This window comes from Rhopalosiphum maidis, chromosome 1 (assembly GCF_003676215.2).
Source record: "Rhopalosiphum maidis isolate BTI-1 chromosome 1, ASM367621v3, whole genome shotgun sequence".
NCBI lineage: Eukaryota > Metazoa > Arthropoda > Insecta > Hemiptera > Aphididae > Rhopalosiphum > Rhopalosiphum maidis.
In genome coordinates this window covers 9,072,943-9,087,773 of record NC_040877.1, presented here as the reverse complement: position 1 = coordinate 9,087,773, position 14,831 = coordinate 9,072,943, and the positions used below count along the sequence as shown (strand labels likewise).

The following is a 14,831-nucleotide window of genomic DNA, read 5'->3' as shown; positions in this document are numbered from 1 at the left end:
GCGTTATTGTCGCAAAAACACATCGATGGCGTGTGTGCTTATCGGACACTAAAATGTAATATCGAGGTCATAAGTACCGTTTGGAGTGTGCGGGGTGTAAAGTCTAATCTGGCGGTGTACGCAAATTTAATTTCCCTTCCACTACCTATGAAAAATCCAGAAAAACTGCAGTATACATGTATTATCATTTTTATTTTTTCAAACGATTTGCCTACTCGAATACATAATTAATATATATAGTATGTATTATATTGTGATAAAATAAAAATAAAAAATTAACACGCGTTTTAGAATAATCGTCAAATGTCCGAGTTATTATACCGCACGTCGGAGTCGGTGTCAGTGATTACGCAAAATTATTTTAAAACTATAATATTAAGTACCCACGACATATTATTATCCGATCGTACAAGTCACGATCGTAGCTATAATTATATCGATGCGTTTGTATCAATTAAAATAACATATTATCTCAGTACTCGACATCGCATTATTATTATACGAGTTGTAAATAAAAAAAAAAAATGAAAACACAGGTACGCAGAGCGCGTGGGCTGTTATAAATAATAATAATTAAAATCTCGAATATATTTTGAGACCAGATAACGAGGTTATGCTCGGCGATTTCCGAGACTGCAAAGTGAGCATGTTCGTGTCGTGTCTAGTAGTAGTGTGTCGCCGTCTACGGAGAGCGAATGTACAATACGGACACGGCGGCTCCCGAATGACAGCCGAAATTAATTATTATACTGTACGGGGAGTACCTACGCGCAATGAGACCACGTGCAAGCGAGACGCCGTTTACCAAAAAAACTAATGCGAGCGTTCAAATTGCTTCGTAATTAATAACCTGCGTCGTTGGTGTCGTCGACGAATGAATCTCCTCCGGCGGCGGTGGCGCGAATGGGAAGAGTGTAGACGGCAACGCGAGACACGGAGAGGATTGATCCTAGTTCTTTGACCGACCCTGCAGATTCAGCGATCGCGGACTATGACACTGTTTTGTTATTATAATCGAGCATGACGGACGACGAAATAAGGATGGCGTCACCCCGGCCGATGCCCGTGGGCTGCGGCGAGCGCGAAACGTGACAAATAGTATAATATAGAATGTGTACAATATATATTATAATAGTAATTGACTATTTATGTTGCAGAAGATACACGATTTACAGTAGAAGAGAGTAGTTTAAGCAGTTTGAGGTGAACTGTTTTCGAGTTATACGACTATAATACTATTTGAAATAATTTTAATAATATTTTAGTAATTTTTTTTTTTTTTTTTTAACGCAATTATTACGCCAATATACAATGCTACGTTTTGTTTTAATTGTCACATATCCTAAAACGAAATTATTGTGCTCTAAAAATGTTAATGTTTAAATCGCGATTGATTAATTATGCGTTTGACATGGCGTACAAAGGCTATGTATAATTATTGTGGTTGATTGTGTCATGGGATATATCACGAATTGGTACTGGTTAACTAAGCGCTTCTGTGCTTGAATGGCGATTATAAATTAATGTAAATTGTACGTTCTATAACCAATAGTATAAAAGTATTTTAGAAAAGTCCCCAAAAAGTAATTTATCTTTAGAATATATATATATATATAACGAACAAATATATTGGTGTAAAAAAAAAAAACCCTGTACTGACTGAAAGGACTTTGGGACGGGTGCCTAAGACCATCCGGAAGCGTTTAAGGGTGGAAAAAGCCACCAGCCACTTATTCGTTAGTTTTAGTGAGGATTTTTTTTTTTCAATTGGTAACTGAACGTTATCCGCCGACCGGAAACGAATAAAGGTTTTCCGTTGACCACTTCACGCCGATGCACTCACTCTTTACGGCAGTTCACGCCTACAGTAATTGTACTTGCCAACGTTAATAATGATATTGGCGAGTTGTTAAAAAAAGTTTCTGCAACGATATTGGTGCATTGTTCAAAAAAGTTTCCGTAATAATATTATGATAGAACATTATTTTTATCTCTCTGATATTCAATTTGTAATTTTATTCACATGTTATTAAATACGGATTTAATAATATCATAATCACATTGTATGCCCTTAACGGTATGCAGTTGCACTCGTATACGTTGTGTAATCAAGCACTCATAGAAAATTTAATATTTTCCTCATAATTTTAATCGGTATTATATTTGTCTATAATGGTTTCGATACGTGGTATTAGATTGTGTATCGACAACGGTTCGTTAATCACATGTTAAATCTCATGATTCATATATGTTTGGTTACCTATGCATTTATTCAAATTCTGATATTTACAATTTTTAATTTTCAATCAAATGATATTTATGATATTTAAAAAGTTTGAGTTTGATACTAACTTTTTTTTTACAAATTAAAAGTGAGATGGTTATTTTTTAGATAAAATTATTAAATAGATGATTTTTTTTCAATTCACATTTATTTTAGTCAAAAGCTATTCTAGGATAAAATATATTTATATTATTATAGACAATATAGAATATAAATAGAAAACATTGGTAACTCTTATTAAAAATCATTTATTCTGCCATTTACAATGAGATAACAGAGAAAAACGCAACGGAAATATTATTTATTAAGTAAAAAAACCTTTATTTTTACCATAATAACTAATTTATTTTGTTAAAAATTGAACATTAAATGCGTTAAAAAATAAGAACGATGACTTTTATCTATTCTGATATTTTTTTTTAATTTCTAATGTAAAAAAATAATTTATAACTTGATAAAAGATAAAAATCTTAGTGTTTGAAAGTATGCAATTATTTATGTATACATAAAAATGTCAAAATTTAGAATTTTAATAATTCATAATTAAACGACACGGTGATCAGGCCACGGGGTTGGATTATACGCTTAACGAATTTCTTTGTAATATTTATAGTGTATACTATATTTTTGGGACTGGTATTTTATATTGCTGATCCACTGACGTGTGTACACAATAGAAGAACTTCGAAAATGTCTTTCAAACACGAGAATCGATTTTAACTTTATTAATTTAAACCAGTGAACATATTTTTATGTTTACATATTTAGGTATATTATATTAAGTTTTAAATTTTACTAAATAAGTGGTCATATTTATAAAATCCTTGATTGGAAAATTCCTAGTTTTTTTTTTCATAAGATATTGAATATTGTCAGTAATATTGTCTCCTAATAAATAAAAAAACAAATTAATTTAAAAAAAAAATATTGGTTTTGATAGGTTAAAGGTTTCAGTTACTAGTAGATAAATTATGATTTGGTTTAATGCTTGAACATATTTGATTTGATTTATTTTTGTTTTTTATGATGATTATTTTATAGAAATTTGAAGAATGAAGTATATCTTTTCCAATTCTGTTGATATTTTACAAAATGACTATATTGCGGTAGATATTGCAAAATTTATTTTAATACTTAATTATTTTTTTTCAAACCTTAACACCATGCTCTATACTCCCTTGTGCGTAATTTTATCATGAATTAATTTGGATTAAAACTAATAACTTTTCTATGTTACTTACAGTTGATTTATTTATATCTTAGTTACAATATATATTAAGCTTTTACTCAAATTTAAAATTTAAAAGTTATTTGTTATTTTAGTTAAGTATAATAATATTGATTATATATTGGTAATATTGGTATTAAATTGATTACATTATATTATGGTTATTAATCTTAATCTTTTTTTAAACACGATAAGGTGTATTGATTTACTATAACTATGATTCCATAAAAATTGAAAAATAATTAATAGTTAGTCAAAGCTAGAGCATGGATTTTTATGCACTAAAAATTATCATAATACTCTATAAAAAACGTAAATGTATGCAAAAAAAGATTTTTTAATAGATCATAGTAAAACGAAATTAACACAATTAAATAGTTTATTTGATACCATTGATTATAAAAATATAATATATATATATAAAACATATATTTCAATTAGGTTAGGAAATATCTGATATTAAATAATTAAGTTTGTTCAACAAAAAACCAAATAATTTAGAAAAAAATCGCTTCCTGATAAAAATTATAAAAGTTTAGAAAAAACGATAAGTTTACCAATAAACGATTGGTCCGAGGTTTATTATAAGAACTTTCTACTCATAACATATTATTTTACACCTTTATTAGGCTCTAATAGTTTATAATTTAATTTTACTTCAACATGAAAGAGTATCGTATTCTGTCGAAATATGCAAAGATATTTAGTTTTCATCTAAAATATGAAAAGGAAAAATAAATATAATTTAATAAAATCTACACTCAAAAAAATACCGTTTATTATGTTCGTATACAATATATAGTATATACATAGATATTTTGTACTTATATAAAGAATAAAACAAATTCATATTTATCGCCAATTAGATGTATTTTATAATTTATACTGAATAATTTGTCTTTTTGTCGACAAAAGTATACTCGAAACAAAAAGTGGAAGTAGTTACTGATCTATAAAGTTCGTAATACCTTCATAAATTCGGTCTCAATCCGAGTTGGCTGTCAAAAGTAATACTTGGATAGCTCGAACTTTGTGTCATAGTGCAAATTATGAGTTCGATTGTCCACGTAGATATAATATAAACTTTAAGTTAAATTTGTAATATCATATTCCATGTATACATTCACATAACAGTTTCCTCATTGTATGGTGTCATTCTGCTACCTAATAAAACCTAAATATCATGCGTTGACATTTATTTGATTATAAAATATTTTTAAATGTTGCATTTGTATCTAAATAAATATATATATATATATATATACAGTAAAATCCCATTACAACGAACTCCAGGGGACCTTTATTTTTTTTTGTTATATCAAAAATTTTGTTGTAACGAAAGTTCGAATAAGCTGTTTTTAGCCCTGGTTTTCAGCAGGGAACTTCTATGACTTTCGTTATAACGGGATTTTTCGTTGTAAAGGGAATTTACTGTACATACAACACACTGGAGTAAGTGTTAATGAGTTATTAATTATTGATTAATCTTTCTTTGTATTTAAATTGTATAAAAAAAATCGAAAATATAAAATAAAAAGTAAATCATTTGTTAAACTTCATTATTATTTTTCACCGTAACATATACCGTGTATGATAGGTTTTTAGAAACTTATAAAGTTATAAATTTAATTTTAAATTAAACAAACGTCAACGGTTTGAATGCTTTTATTTTTATTTTTAATATTTTACATAAATATCAATCTTATCATTTTAAATTATTTTATCAGTTAATTATAAATGTATGTAAAAGAATACAAAATATTATGATAGTTGGAGATACTCAGATTTTTGAGAGTTTTTTTAGATCATCTTTTATTTTCCAAAGAATATAATATTAAACTATAGATAGAGGTAATGGTTATTAAGAGTCCGCACATATAATAATATGATTATACATTTTGTGGTATGCGTTTATACTTTTAGAATATAGTTATTTTATACTATTATTTGTTTTAAAATACTTTTGTAATGGAATAGTTAAAAATATATACCCAGTAAACTGAACTAATTAATTTCATAATAATATTATATAGCCTTATTATGATAAATTAATATAATATAAATTCAGTTAAATGTTTTTTTTAAATATTCAATAAATTAATAAAATCAATGTTAAATTAAAAATTAAATACATTTGAATTTAAAAGAATCAAAAGCTGTTCAATATTAATTAAAATAGCTAATATTTATTGTTTATTATATAATAATATCAATTTAATTTTAGACGCAAAAATAAACAAAGATCGTTTGAAATGTAGAATTCTATATTGATCCAGTAAAGTTTAAGAACATCATTATAATATAGCGTGGTATGACACATTTCCTAAAATTCCCATTATCCTTGTACTGACCTAAATACGAATGAAAGAGTTAACTTTTATTATATGTTGTACGGATGAACATAATGCTTAGTTCAAAGTTTTTATTGAGTTGAAAGTTAACTAAATTTTACACTTACAAAAAAGCATTGGTTATTTATATGAAAGTGTATTTGTGTAGACCGATAAGTTAACGACAACTCCCTTCGTTTCGAATATGTTTGATTAATTTTATCAATGACCATCAAAATATACTGGAGCGCCAAAATAGGTATATCTTATACAAATTATACTTATACACATTTTATATTATAACAGTGTATATATTATTATAATTAATTTATCAAAACTTTTAACTTTAATTAAGTCAGGTTCAAAAGCTCCAGTTTGAAAATAATTAGTATTCTTTCGAGCGTGAACAACTTTTAATAGTTAAATAATGATGGTTAGAATATTTATATAACTTTCTTAAAAATATTAATCTTGAGTTAACGATACATTTTGATTTATGTAATATGCACTGAATAAATTAAGTAAAAACATGCTTAAATGAATAATAAAATACACTATAAGGGCTTTTTTTTTAATTTTTAATGACTTCTTCTCTCAAAAAATATGATCCATTTAAGGACTTTAGTATTATACACATATTTATATTTAAATAATAATATTTTGAATATAAATAAGAGTATTATAATTTTCTAATAAAATATATATACATATATTTTTATTTATTACCTATTAGTATACCTCTTTAAAATGAATTGATATTTATTAAATGTTATCGTATTTATCTCGAGAATTCAACAATACATTTAGTTAACATATTATGATTAAATAAATCGTCGCAGGTAAGTGGGCTTATAATTACATTTGTTTGTGTATTTTATATTCTTAGAAAACTAATATTTTATAATGTTATTATTACAATTACAAATGTACAATAAGATATTATATCAATAATAATTGTGTATAATATTTTTAAGATAGTTTTGTACGTTCAATTTAAGAAACAAACATAGTAAGGATTATTTATTAGTTGCCATCGACGAAACATATTATACTATCTAATACCTCACCAAAATATTATATGGTAGATTATTAACAAATACGATAATTAATAAGTAAATTAATAAATATACGAATAGTTTAAAAGTACAAATAAAATAACTTTAAAGTTTTTATTTCTATTGTGTTTAAGGACCCCTTTTAGAGAAAATTGTTTGTAAAAAAAGTTATTTAATCTTTATAATCGAGGCCAGTTTCCTATAATTGTCTTATAATTATATTTTAGTTTTTTTTTCAGAAAACAATATAAAATTCACAATACATTTTAAATAACTAAGAAAATTAATAAAATAAAAAAATTAGAAAAATGAGAATATTTACGCAACGCCGTTTTTTGACTTACAAAGGTTTTTTTTAATAATAAATAACGTGGGTCGTTTGTTAAAAATAATTAAATCTTCAAATCGAATATGTATGTATTTATCTATTTAGTTATTATTTTCAGAACTTACTAAATTAACTTAATAACTGCTAGTTCACGCAAACTCTATGGAAAGTGTTTTTTTTTTTTTTTTTTGGTTTGTATTATATGGTTACGAGAAAGTATTATTAGGATTTTAATTTTTAACTAAGAGAGTTTTTTTTGCAAGTTTGACAATAGCTTCTTCCGTATTTTTTTTTATGATATATTTGGGACCACCACGCGTGTTAAATTTAAAATTTGTAGATTATTACTTCCTGACATTTTAATAAGATTAAAACTCGACACGAATGTATAATTGATATAATTTCCTTGAGTTTTGTTGTTTTGGCTTAACTACAGTTAATTCCAATGGTTAAGCGTATGTTTTGTATAACTTATTAATATTAATATGAAAAGATAACTTTTTTGAGGTTTTATTCCGTTTATCACATTTTTCGTTGATTTTTTCTTATTGTTTTTAATTATGCTAATCAAATCGGTACAAGAAATGTAATAAATCAATATAAACGGAGATATTTATTTTTAGCTTTTAGTTTATGTTTATCGTATCAATTATGCGATATTTACAAAATCTATTAAAATAATGACACTGCCAATAACTATAAAACGAATATGAAATAATATACGTTATTAATTTACCCAAAATCGTTATGGACATATTGCTATTAATCATCCAGACTGTCGCGTTACACAGTTGGATTCTGATTAGATTAATTGTGTACAGATATTAATAATGATATACATTTGGTATTTGGTTTCAAACCATCTATAATATTACAGCAGTTTAAATTGGCGACAAGCTTTAAATTTGTTATACAAGATGTTTCCTTGATGTTATCTACGATGCATTAACGTAAAATGTTGGTGTAATGTTAATAATGAGCGAATTGACGGTATGGTTCAACACTAACAACCTATACTAATTTCATCATCATAAATTAGGAGATGGAAGTTCTCATTTTGTGAGTGTACTCTCGAGGAAGAAAGTCCCTTTGACTGTTCGCCACGATAACTTTCAACGAGATACGTATAATCACAATAAGCATAGATCGCTGAATTATCACATTTGTTTTGTAAGCATGCCCTCATTGTATTTATCATTCATTAAAACGTCATGCGATAGTATAACTACTCAGTACAAATCTTAAATATGTTTTTTGGTGGAATAAATAGGCTTGGAAAGATACACTTTTATTTATTATAATGTCATCATTGTACGTAATAAGTTGTTGATGCGAATACACATCGATATGATGCAACCCTAATACAAGATTTAATTTTAAATACAGTTTCTTCGAACCATTACAGTTCACATAATATAATATGTAAGAATTGAGAAAATATAAAATAAATAATATTATATAAATTAAAGATTTTGTACTGATGATTTCATAATATTATTAAATTAAAACTTACAACGATATATATATATAATTATAGATCTTATTTGAGAATTATAAGAATGTTTTATGAAAAATAATAGAGCAATGAGTCATGATAAATTAATAGTTTTCAATATTATAAATCACTTATAATATATTTTATGAATAATGCATGGAGTATTCTTTTAATATTTCAATTTCTAACGATTGGATTTAAATTATCCTATATTTTATTCAACATATTAAAATTAAAACCAATCCTTAGTTATTTAATATTAAATATTGAATTAAATCATGACATTTCTTTATTACAAAGATTCTTGAATAAACTCCCACTTAACTATGTAATTTAATCTAAAAACATGAATGAAACGTAACTTTGACAAAAAGGAATTACGTTTTTGCCGGAAGTCATTTTTACTTACTAAAAATTAAAATGGATTTGTATGATATTACAGTTGAACAAAATTAAAACAGTCAAAATAATGTGAAATGGAAATTATTCGCATAATCATTCTAAACAATGTAATATAAGTACTCAAGAATACAAAATATAAACAATGTCAGAACTCAGAAGAAAAACATGTTCATAAAAAATAATTTGAAAATTAAATAATATTTCTTCTACAGATAAAATATAACTATTCTGGAAATTATAAATATATATATATATATATATACATATTATACTATAGCATTGTGTCTTACTTTTATTCTAAAATCAAGTGGAATCAATGTAATACAAATCTTTAATGTTATAAATATTTTTAAATAAAAAATAGTTATGTAACAAATTCACTAGTGTGAAAAATATTAAGTTATCTTCTTAAGATTTTGGTGATTATAGTCAAATTGCAAAAATATAATTAATATGAAAAAATGAATAAGGATATTATAGATATTTAAATAGGAATTAAACTTTAACTAGATTATAGAACAAATAAGTTTTAAGGCTAAAGCATGGTTAATTAAAATATATACCAATTACGAATATACATTTTTTGTTTTTTAACTCACAATAGTGAATTTTATGTCCGTGTGTATGTTGAAGAATTGCTCTTGTTCTTTGAGGATTGTACTTTGTTTTGAGGAATTATTTAACTTATATGATTTTTTTTTAAAACATTTATAAGTTATACAATTAATATTTTTTTACATTTTGGAATATTAAAACATATATTTATCAAAGTAATATAAACCTCATTTAAAATAATATATTTACAATAATTAAGAACGAACTTTCATTTTTAGACAACAATTTTGTTTCATTGAATAGTATTGCTTTAATCAATATATTAATTAAACTTATTATAAATCAGTGATTGTATCAATAAATTAAACCTATAATACTATAATTATTATTTTTAAAATTACTTAAAATTAATCGTATGCTTTGATTGTAATGTTATAGTTATTTTTAAATTACAATTTATTATTTAAATGGTAAAAATATGATTATATATTAATAATTGACTTTTTTAGATAAAATTAAAATAGATTTTTGGTAGTCATAATTCATGTTTTTATTTAATACAAAATTTAAACAATAAAATAAATGAATTTAAATTTAAATTAAGTATTACTTTTATTATTTTAACATTTATCATGATTTAATTAACTGAGTTTACATATGTAAAATTAATAATATTCACCAATAATAACATAACAACGGTTTTTAATAAATAATTTAAACAGACAAATCTGACATCAAACTTTCCTTTGTGAATAATAACCATTTATATTTTAAGTCCCTAGATGGAAAAAAGTAAATAATTTTGAATTAGTCGGAGTTTCATAGAAGTTATTTAAATAGATACAGAGTAAAGAATAGTACTACTCTAATTAAAAATCGATTAATTTCATTATTTATTTATTTTTTATGTAAAATCTTAATTTATATCATTCCATTAATAATTTGCATTAATGATGGAATCATGCAAAATATAATTTATGTTATATAATTAAAAATATGTTACAATATAACATAACATTAATTAAACATTACAGTTTAATTTGATTAATTTTAAAATTATGATTTATTAAAAAAAAATAAAAATACACAATATAAATTTTAACATTGAACGCTATACTAGTTATTACTCTAAAATAACAAGATAATAATTAGTTAATAACCTAATTATAATAAGATATACATAAATTTTAAATTTATTATATTATTAAAATATTAAAAACATGTATCATCAAAAATTTCGTTTATAACTTTGATAATTTTTAAAATAATTATTTAATATTTGGAATAATTTATGACCTAACTGAAATATCCATTTGATAATGATTATGGATTAAAATATATTATGCTAAACAATTTTACTACACTATCCCTTCCCCGCCAATTATACATTACTGCTATTATCATTAAAACTCATTACTCAACGTGATAATCGTTTGATTCTATTTGTCAAGCATTTACAGCGAATTATTATTTAACTCCTGTACCTATTCGAATAAATGTTTTGTTGCTTTGCTATTGAAGAAGACTAATTTAAGGATGTCTATTAATCCTTATACAACACCCAACGAAAAAAAAGAATATTTTGTAATATGTAAATTAATAATGTTATGGCGTTTTAATTTTGAAAGGATTACAGTTATAATATTATCACATAAATAAAATTAAATGTTTGTGTAACAAATACCTTAAGAGTATAATTAGCTATCTTGAAACACTATAATACAAATATAATAACATTTAAATTTTTCATTGTAGTCAAATATTCGTATTTATATACAATCTGAATAATGTTATAATTTATACCTATTATCAATAATAAATATTAATAGTGTCGTAAATTGTTTAATTCTTTTAAAGCAACTAGTAAATTTGTACTAAAATACACCGTTTATTCAGCATTATGTGTACCAGTATAATATCATCATATCATGTTTATGAAAAAAAAGTTATCAATAAGCGTGATTAACACAATTGAAAATAAAATGTTATATTTTTTTTTAATACATTCTTTATACTGTTTAATACACTTAAATAATAGCTTAATATTGAGTGAATAAAAAAAAATTATGTTATTCAACATTTTTGTTGTCGTTTCAATTTCTATAGAATACAAAAACATAGCTTGACCTAGTTTTGAGTCGTTAAATGTGCAACAAGTATCATCTAGCATGAATAATTTAAATCATGCACGTGATTGTAAAAGAATGACTTAAACTTGGCAGTTTAGTCATTTTACCAGGTCGAATATGGAAATTGGCAATCATTCGCTGACCAAAAGTCGTATACGTCTAGGAATCTCTTGGGTTTTTTATGTGAGAATTTTTATTTACTGTACAAATGATTTCTCTCGTAAGATATTAAGATATTTTATTCAAACTTATAAAAGTTGATTAACTTTAGCCAAACTGAATGCATCATTTAATGCACTGAAAAATGTAAGTGCATGAACCTATTTGATACGATAATAATATCACCTAAATGCAGCACATGATTCCACACATGGTATGAATCATTTCATAAAATTAAATAAACTCGTTAATTTAAATGTAGTTTGTAGAGTGGGCCATAGCGTGGTGGACGAGTACACACAATATGATTTTCACCCCTAGAGACTAATAATATTATTTTACTGTTTTTAGTAGTTTCCACACAAGCCTTATTAAAATCATTATTATGGTTTTACTAATGACCAGCACGAAATAGTCATATTAATTATCATTTAATAACTCAATAATATTCAAATTTTATTATAATTAAATGCACAAAGAATCCCAAAAAGGAAAGTAACGTAAAATTACATTCAAGTATTTAATTTAATTTACATAATCTATATTATGCATTTAAGTTCAATTATTATTAATGTACTTTGCTTCAATAAATAATTATATAATAAAACTATTTTCTTTTTTTTTAGAAGTTTTTGCACTGTATTTTAAGGCAAGTATTGTCTTAAATCATTATCTTAATTTTGATTTAACAACTTTAATATCAACACATATACATACTAAATTTAATTTTAAAATATTCATACAAAAATTATTATTAAGTTAACTTTATATTTTATTTTTAAAATTACCACGATTTAGTAAAATAAGTTCTAACTGGAGTATAATAAGAAACAAAAGTTTTTTTGAAACATCATTAATCTGTATGGGGTACTCGTTGAAAATTAAAATGCTAATCATCGAAGATTAACTGAAAATGTATATTTTAGCAATTATAAATTTATAGAACCTTTAATTTAGGAACATTGCTAATTCAATACCAAATTTCTCAGGGTAACTAAATAGAAAATAAATATTCTCTATTAGATAATGCATGTTCTTCTTATTTTTTTATTTATTTATTACAACGTCAATAATATTAACCAATATGTAAACTTTATAATCTTTAAAGGTAATTATTGGTAAATTATTTTCAAATATATCTTATTATAATATTATTATAAATACAGAATTGCCTGAAGCTTTTTTGGTTTACAAATTCATTAACACTTTAATCATTATTTTTTGAATTAGATTTATAATATTGTTAACTTTGATTAGGATAAATCATATTTAAAAAATAAAACAAGCAATTTGTTTAATTTTTAATTATATTGAAGATCACAAATATCGTATTGGAAAAAATTATTATTAAAAATAAATTACCTTTATTATACACTATGTTTTTACTCATATAATGCTAATATTAAGTATATTTATTTAAGTCTCTAATGGGTATTGCACAATGTATAATGTATATGCACCTTAAGTATGTATGCATTAACAGCACTCAATGCACAACATCGAGTTTCCTTATGAATTGAAATGAGTTGCGTGAAAGTCTAAAACTAACTTTGGCTTTTTTATGTTTACCATTTTTGATATTGTTTTTAATAAAGATTTTAAAGATTGTTTAAAAGATATGACTCACCAATTGTGGTGTGCATGCGTTCAATGACATATCACAGATAAAAACCAATATTAGAGTACTATATATACATACTATAATGGTAACTTTAATTATGCGAATGCTTTTATACATCATTGGACATGGTATAGTGCTTTTAGTGAGTATAACGGTGTCTTCTAAGAGCGCGTTAATTTTTATTTGACACTGTAGTGGGTATAATACATTTCGCTTCACCGTCGCCCGAAATGATCAATATTCAATATACCTACGTAATTAGTAAGCGTACCTATGCACATTTATTAGGCGAAACACAGAGAATCATTAATGTGCGTTACTACTCATACTTTACTCGTCCGTCCGTAACATTATATCTAAAGCGTGTGCACGTTTACCGCCAACAGAAAAATAGTAAAACGCTATGTATTGGAATTTCGACATAGTTTTACGGGCGACGACCCGTCTAATGACTGTAATTGTCGTAATAATAAAAATAATAATAATAATAATAGTACTGCAACGTAAAAAATATATACTCACGTGTTTGGCGCAATGGCAACGATCGTAATTATGTCGATGACGGCGGCGGTGACAGTGGTCATTCGCCGCGCTTAACCCATCGGGAACGGCGGGAGACAAACGGTCGAGGGCCGCGAACTCGGCGGGTCGGTGGGCAATGCGATAGGAAAGTTTTTTTTTTTTCAAGGGTTAGGGGTCGAATGAGAAGGGGAGGGCGGTCGAATTTGATAAAAAAGAAAAAATAAAAAATAAAAAATTCCTAAAAAACGTATCGGACGTCGATCGTCAAACGGGTCTGGATATTTCGTCGGGTGATCAAGAACCACAACAGCGGCGACCAACTGTACGTGGGTGCGAGTGTCTCGCGGGTGCGTGTAAAGCGATCGTTTTCGCGCGCGCGCGCGCGCTCGACCGTGCCGCCGTGCGACTTGACCGGCGCGTGTGGCGTGTCCGGCTGCGGGAGGAACGCGCACGTCGTTGATGCTCCGCAGGCGGCCGACTGAACACGTGTGCTTGAAAAACCGCCGCGCGACCGACGACGGGCCTGACGGCGGCGGCGGCGGCGACCGACCCTTTTTCCCCGAAGATGGCGCGTCAGGCATTCGTGCTAATCGCCCGGCACGCTCTTCTATGCGACACGCTTCGGAGGGCTCCTATCATCGGTGCTACGCGACGTTAATATTCCGTCTGCGTAAAAAGTAAGCTGTTTGGTAGCCGAACTTCGGGTGTCGTGCCACACGAGTT

General features: G+C 26.2%; 1 protein-coding gene across 1 annotated transcript in view; it reads right to left on the bottom strand.

The window, feature by feature from the left end:
* LOC113555952 (serine/threonine-protein kinase pakA-like) overlaps positions 1–14,563 on the bottom strand; it is a 199,210-nt gene extending 184,647 nt beyond the window's left edge. Inside the window, exon 1 of the mRNA XM_026960600.1 lies at positions 14,109–14,563. The gene's annotated coding sequence lies outside the window, so the exon portion shown is untranslated. The remainder of the gene's footprint in view (positions 1–14,108) is intronic.
* Positions 14,564–14,831: the final 268 nt, after the last annotated feature.